General features: G+C 41.6%; 1 long non-coding RNA gene across 1 annotated transcript in view; it reads left to right on the forward strand.

The window, feature by feature from the left end:
- Positions 1-2312: 2312 nt before the first annotated feature.
- LOC112462936 overlaps positions 2313-6202 on the forward strand; it is a 4960-nt gene continuing 1070 nt past the window's right edge. Inside the window, exon 1 of the long non-coding RNA XR_003041729.1 lies at positions 2313-2378. This is a non-coding gene — a long non-coding RNA (uncharacterized LOC112462936). The remainder of the gene's footprint in view (positions 2379-6202) is intronic.

Here is a 6202-nt window from a genome sequence, read left to right on the forward strand (position 1 = left end):
CTGTTATATTACAAAAGAGTATTAGAATAGACAAGGATATAATACAAAATACAGACTAGATAACACAAACCTCTATCAGACATTGCATTTACAAGAACATAAACATATAAAACTGACAGCAGGGAAAGCGCGAATGAACATTTTAAAGGGTCTCCCCGGACAACCACCTGCTGCCATCCTGTCAGTCAGCCATCGAACCAGGTATGCACCGCGCCGTTCGCATTTGCGCAGGAGATGACCCGTTCAAGAGCCAAGAGCCGAGAGTCGAGAGGCAAACATGATCATCCTGGGTAGAAGGGCAATTAAATTCGCGAGATTTTGCGGATCGCGGAATAAACGGCACGCGCCCGCGCGGAAGGGGGTGTGGCATGGCGAGCGTCGCGTCTGCTTGTTATGTAATTAGGCGCGTTTTCCACGTGACCGTACGTACGAACGGCTCGCGGTGTACATACCTACAGCCGATCAATATCGAGAGAGCGAGAGAGCGAGAGAGCGAGAAAGCGAGAAAGCGAGAGAGCGAGAGAGCGAGAGAGCGAGAGAGCGAGAGAGAGAGCGAGCGAGAGAGCGAGAGAGAGAGAGAGAGAGAGAGAGAGAGAGAGAGAGAGAGAGAGAGAGAGAAACAATCCGCGACAAGTGCGACAACGCGGCGACGTCGAGAGACGACGCGCGTCCTTCGGTAAGTAAATCCCTGAACAGAATCTTTGGTGAGTTACACGGACGGATTTGGCGATCCCAAAAATTAGGGTCAAGAAAAATAGCCGCCTCCAGGCCGATCCAATGGCGTCGGCGGACCACGGGCCGCCCTCGGGGGAGAGGGGGGCAGCAATCGATAATAACGCGTCGATGACGGGTACGGGGGAACGTGAACGTACGACGTGTCAGGACGAAGAATTATACGCGAGAAATCGCCAAGAAACCTCGCGGGCGGCTCGCTCGACGATCACGCGCGTCTTTATCCAACGTGACGTTTCATCGTGGAGAGAGCGAGAGATCGGCACGCGCGTGCGTCTCGTCGACGGGTCGGGTAGAGAAGTTGATGTAAACGCGCTTACGGCCCTACGTACCAGTAGGGAGATCGCTGAATCTCCTCTTCCTCCTCCTCGTTGTCGTCGTCGATGTTTTGCGACCGGACGCCAGGTCGGCTTTCCACCAGGAGGAGACTTCAGAGGATCTCGCGGGTTGGGCGACGCTGCTCGCCGACGACGAGACCACCAGAGACCATTGTGACCGCTCACGTGATGACAGATTGCGTGGTGGTGCTGCTGCTGCCTTGCGACCCGCCCGACAACTAAGCCACGGCGTCACGCGGCTCCGGCCCCCGACAAGACAACGCCGTGCCGTCAGCTGACTCGGCGACAGCAGTGCCAACGGCAGGCATCTCGCGTTATGAGTTATGTATGACTGATCGAAATTGATCAAGATCGAGCGATCTCGCGCGCACGCACGTCCGTCATCGTTTATCGCCGTTTATCATGGTTTATCACTGATCGGGAAAGTTCCGACGATGCGAATTGCGACGATCGAATGTCACACGTCACACGGTCGTATGAGAAAGTTAAGGGAGCAATTGGCAGCACTGTCATTGTCTGTATTTTGTGTGTATGTGTATGGGTGGTATAATTGATAGGATGTATACATACAGCTTCTATATTTTATATACTGCTCGCTGTAATTATTATTTTGCATATGGTAGAAAGGACAGGAGCGAAACTGATTACAAGCCGCTTTTGTATGTTTGTATATGTGCACATGTATACACGCTGCTGTACCAAATGTGCGCTATGTGCGGGATTTGAATATATCACGTGACTGTAATGTACATATAAAGTCTGAATGTGATTTGTGTATCTTATGACTGATCATGTGATGCCTTAAGACAGACCCTGATCAACATGGAGCTCCGGAGCCACGATGCTTCCCCCTTTCTATCCACGGAGAATGTGGAAAATGTTTCTCCACTGGCGGATGAAGTTTAGTAGGCATGAATGTCAAACTGCATCCAGTGCAGGAACTCGTTTTTCTCACTCTCCGTGGTCGGAAAGGGGGAAGCGACGTGGCTCCGGAGTTCCAAGTTCCAAGTTGACAGGCTTGTCTTAGAACTTAGAACATATATATTAATAAATGGAAGTATAAATGGAAGGGGAATTAAGTATCGAACCTGTGTCCAACATCTGTACAAGAAAGAAAGGGAGAAATCAACATGTCACATGACGTCAACATTTAAACTCGAGCAAAGCACAACAATCTCTCCTCTAACGGTAACCCAAGCAATGATATCGGCGCATGCGCATTGCGGAAGATCGATGGAGTCAATAGTCCGGGAGCCAGCTGCCATTTTAAGGGGATGCTAAAGCTAAGGCCGAACTTCCTCGACGTCGGTAATGTCAACTCTGTCAACTAAAGCAAAGGCCGAACTGATATTGGAGACCTCGCGTGGTGACAACGCGAAACTCCGGTTTCAGTGTTACCAACTTATTTCAGATTCTATGAAGTGGTGTATGTCCGTACACGTACACACACCACTGAATTGCTCACACGGACGCACGGTAGAGAGACATATGCTATAGACGCGGCAACGCCGCGCGGCGTTGCCGCGTCTTGGATTCTTTAGCAATACGGCCTGAACCTGAAAATGCTTTCTGGCCGTCTGTAGCAGAAGGCAGTAACGTATCAAGGCTGATAAGCACCCGCTTTTTATAAATTATATATATTCTTATGCACACATGTGCGTATATATATATAATATGTATCTAATCATTATGTGTATGTTTATAATTGTCTGATGACAAATAATAACAGTAGCATAATTGAGAATGTGAATTAGTATACATAGTATATTGACGCGGGTACTTATTAGACTTGACAATTTACTGCATCTCTTGCACCTCTAATAATTTTTTTCTTGTAATGTAAATGAATGATGTAAAACTCTTTCAAAGGATCTATCCATTCTTGATGGGGTAAAATAATAACTTTTATAACAAATGCAATAAATATTAAATATATAGTATTGATTTTATATATAACTAATTTTATTCTGTCTTTATATAGAAAAATATACCTCAGTCTTAGCATCAGAGTAGAGGGTAACGACAGCTGATGAACAGTATAAATAACAAAACTGAATAAAAATCTTAATTATTATAACATAATCCCAGTAAACCAGTTTGTAACTGTTATGTAACTTAGGGAGCACATGGAAAGAACAACTCTTCATTAGTACCTATACTTTACTCCTGTAAAAAAATTTTGCGATCTATAAAGCCGTTTCAAAGAACGAACTTTGACAGATATATGTCGTACAGATGCCTCGTTAGACAAGGACAGATATCTCTCGTATTATTCCTTTCTCTCCTATGTATGTAATTTGCATGCACCCATTTATTCCTCTTTCTCTCTCTCTCTCTCTCTCTCTCTCTCTCTCTCTCTCTCCATCCCTGTCCCTCTCTCTCTTAGTACACTGGGTAGCGTACACTTAGGGAGCTTTCCAGCAAATGACACAAGTCGACACAAGCATCGTTCTATCTTTCTTTTTTGGCAATGAGTAACAAAGATAAAACGATACTTGTGTCGATTTGTGTCGCTTGCTGGAAAACTCTCTTAGTATGGTAAAATCAGGATTTTTTGGAAGTGTGGTGTTAGGATTCTAGGGTAAATTTGAAGAAAGAAAAACGGTAATGTTATTTAGGACAAGAAACTCTATTTATTATATTTCGTTGATAAAATGTTGGGAAATATAAACGAAAATACATATATAAATGAAATATATTATGATATATTATTTTTTTTATTGTTACTGTCGAAAGTAAATAATATTACATAAAACCAGTAATGCAATTCAACATAGATATACATACACACGCACACGCATACGCAATCGCACATACATATGCATACGCACATACAAATTATTTTTATTATTTTTTCTGTGGGCTCCAGGCCCCGTCCACGATGACGATATCACGGACATGGGACGTCTCCAGGATCATGCTCCGATTACTTTGTACTAACAATAAGAATAATTTTGCATACTTTTTTTATTTTGTGCCTTTATATCATATGTATTTTTCAAGCATATAATAGCAACCTCGCAAAAGATGTCTTTTTTTATTTCAATTTCTGTTTCAAAAAGAATGTTTTTTTTCATATATATTTGCTTGTCATAGTGATTGAGATACGCGAGAACGCGCATAACGTGCAGTTTACGCCGAAGTGGCTGTTCGCGAGCGATATATGTTTCGTCGACGGATGATTAGCTAATTATGATTGTATACAGAATACTGGATATTTGCGTAAAGTATATATCGTTGCCTCGCGAATACAGTCGAAGGACCGTCGAGAAGAGGAAGCTCGCGGTGCTTTCATTTCCCTTCCGAGTGCGCTTCAATCTTTTATCCGTTTTCGCCCTCGTCTTCGTTTCCATTGCCAGTATGCGACAGCCGTTACTGCACTCCATGAAGGGTATCATTGCATGATTTGTCGAATAATACATAAGCAAAAGAGATGTCTTTCCTTGTGCTTAGAAATCCAAAAAGATTATTTCGAGAATCATAAAGAAATTGTATTCTGTTACTGTCTAATCGTTTTTATACATTTATAAGTTTACAAGTATACATATAGGACTTGAAAAGAAAGGAAAAAGGTAATCGTCGCGTTTTTTTTTCACAGAGACGAGCAAACGTGAAACTGTGTTATTCACGTTGCCCGACTAAATCAAACTCGGATGCTACAAGTATCTAGTTTTTATCCAGCGGGACTTATAGGATGCCGCGAATGCTGATATCAAGAATAATTATGATTTATCTTACTTAGTGGAGTACGTACATCTTTTCGGAAACGAAGACGATGACGACGATGACGATCAAACGAACGCTTCCGTTCTTGTCCCAAAATTGTTTTCGTTTTCTCTTGTAGCGAACGTTTCGAGGAATTTGCTTACGACGGTTCGTTAGCATATGTCTCGCGGTAATTAACAATTATACGGAGCCGTCATATTTCCCACAACGCGTAGGGAAAAAATTAAATGGTTTCTAATATGTATTCAGAGAATGTTGATTCATCATATTATTCTTTCGAACTTGCTTTCCTCCTTTTGAAAATTTACACCAAGAGAAACTTTTGTTACATATTACTTTATATTGATTTTTTTTAACATCTCTATTTCTTAAAAAGGAAACGAAAGCCGTAGAAGAAAATTATTAAACTTATCTTTATCGTGTTGGGAATTCATTCAATTTTATCGCTACGTGTCTCAACTTCTCTTGTTCAAAACAAAAAACTAATTTATAGCTTTTGATTTTACATATAATTGCTAAATTTCAGTTTTGTCACATGCGATTTGTGCGAGCTTATTTCGTGGAGCAAATATTTTGTTGCGTTTTCGAGAAAGTGTTTATCCGATCATTAGCGAAGCGACGCGATGCATTTATATTCGATCACGAAAGACTATGCGCAAATTTTTGCATTGTTTGCGGATTTTATAACTTTATTGACGAATATAAGATCTAAGATCTTTCGCATAATTGATTTACGATTAAACTCGCGCTTCATTGAGGCTCAGATGTACACCCGTCTGTATCACGTCAATAAAAATCTGGCAGCAAAACGTGTATATGAATTCATTCGTTTAGCAAAGGATGCGCGTCGACCTTAGAAGCGCACGTTGGAATTTCATTCGGAGGGAAAAAAATTTTGTCGCGTTTTTTTAATATTTCTGATTCTCAAAATAAATTCTTCGTGTATATTTTTTCGTGCTCATAATATTATTTGATACGCGCCCTCATACGCGCCCCCATACGCGCCGCCGTCGGCGTCAAAATGGCCTTATATATATATATATATAACTCATATAGACTCATTATATAAACTATAATAAATAGAGTTTCTTGTCCTAAATTACATTACCGTTTTTCTTTCTTCAAATATACCCTAGAATCCTAACACCACTCTTCCAGAAAATCCTGATTTTACCATACTAAGAGTAGCTACCCAGTGTATACTTGTAAGAGAAAGAGAGAGAGAGGGACAGGGATGAGAGAGGGGGAGAGAAAGAGAGAGAGGAATAAATGGGTGCATGCAAATTACATACATAGGAGAGAAAGGAATAATACGAAAGATATATGTCCTTGTCTAGAGGCATCTGTACGACATATCTCTCAAAGCTCGTTCTTTGAAACGGCTTCATAGATCGCAAAATCCTTTT

Source organism: Temnothorax curvispinosus, unplaced genomic scaffold, assembly GCF_003070985.1.
Source record: "Temnothorax curvispinosus isolate PA1 unplaced genomic scaffold, ASM307098v1 QBEX01012966.1, whole genome shotgun sequence".
In the NCBI taxonomy this organism is placed as follows: domain Eukaryota; kingdom Metazoa; phylum Arthropoda; class Insecta; order Hymenoptera; family Formicidae; genus Temnothorax; species Temnothorax curvispinosus.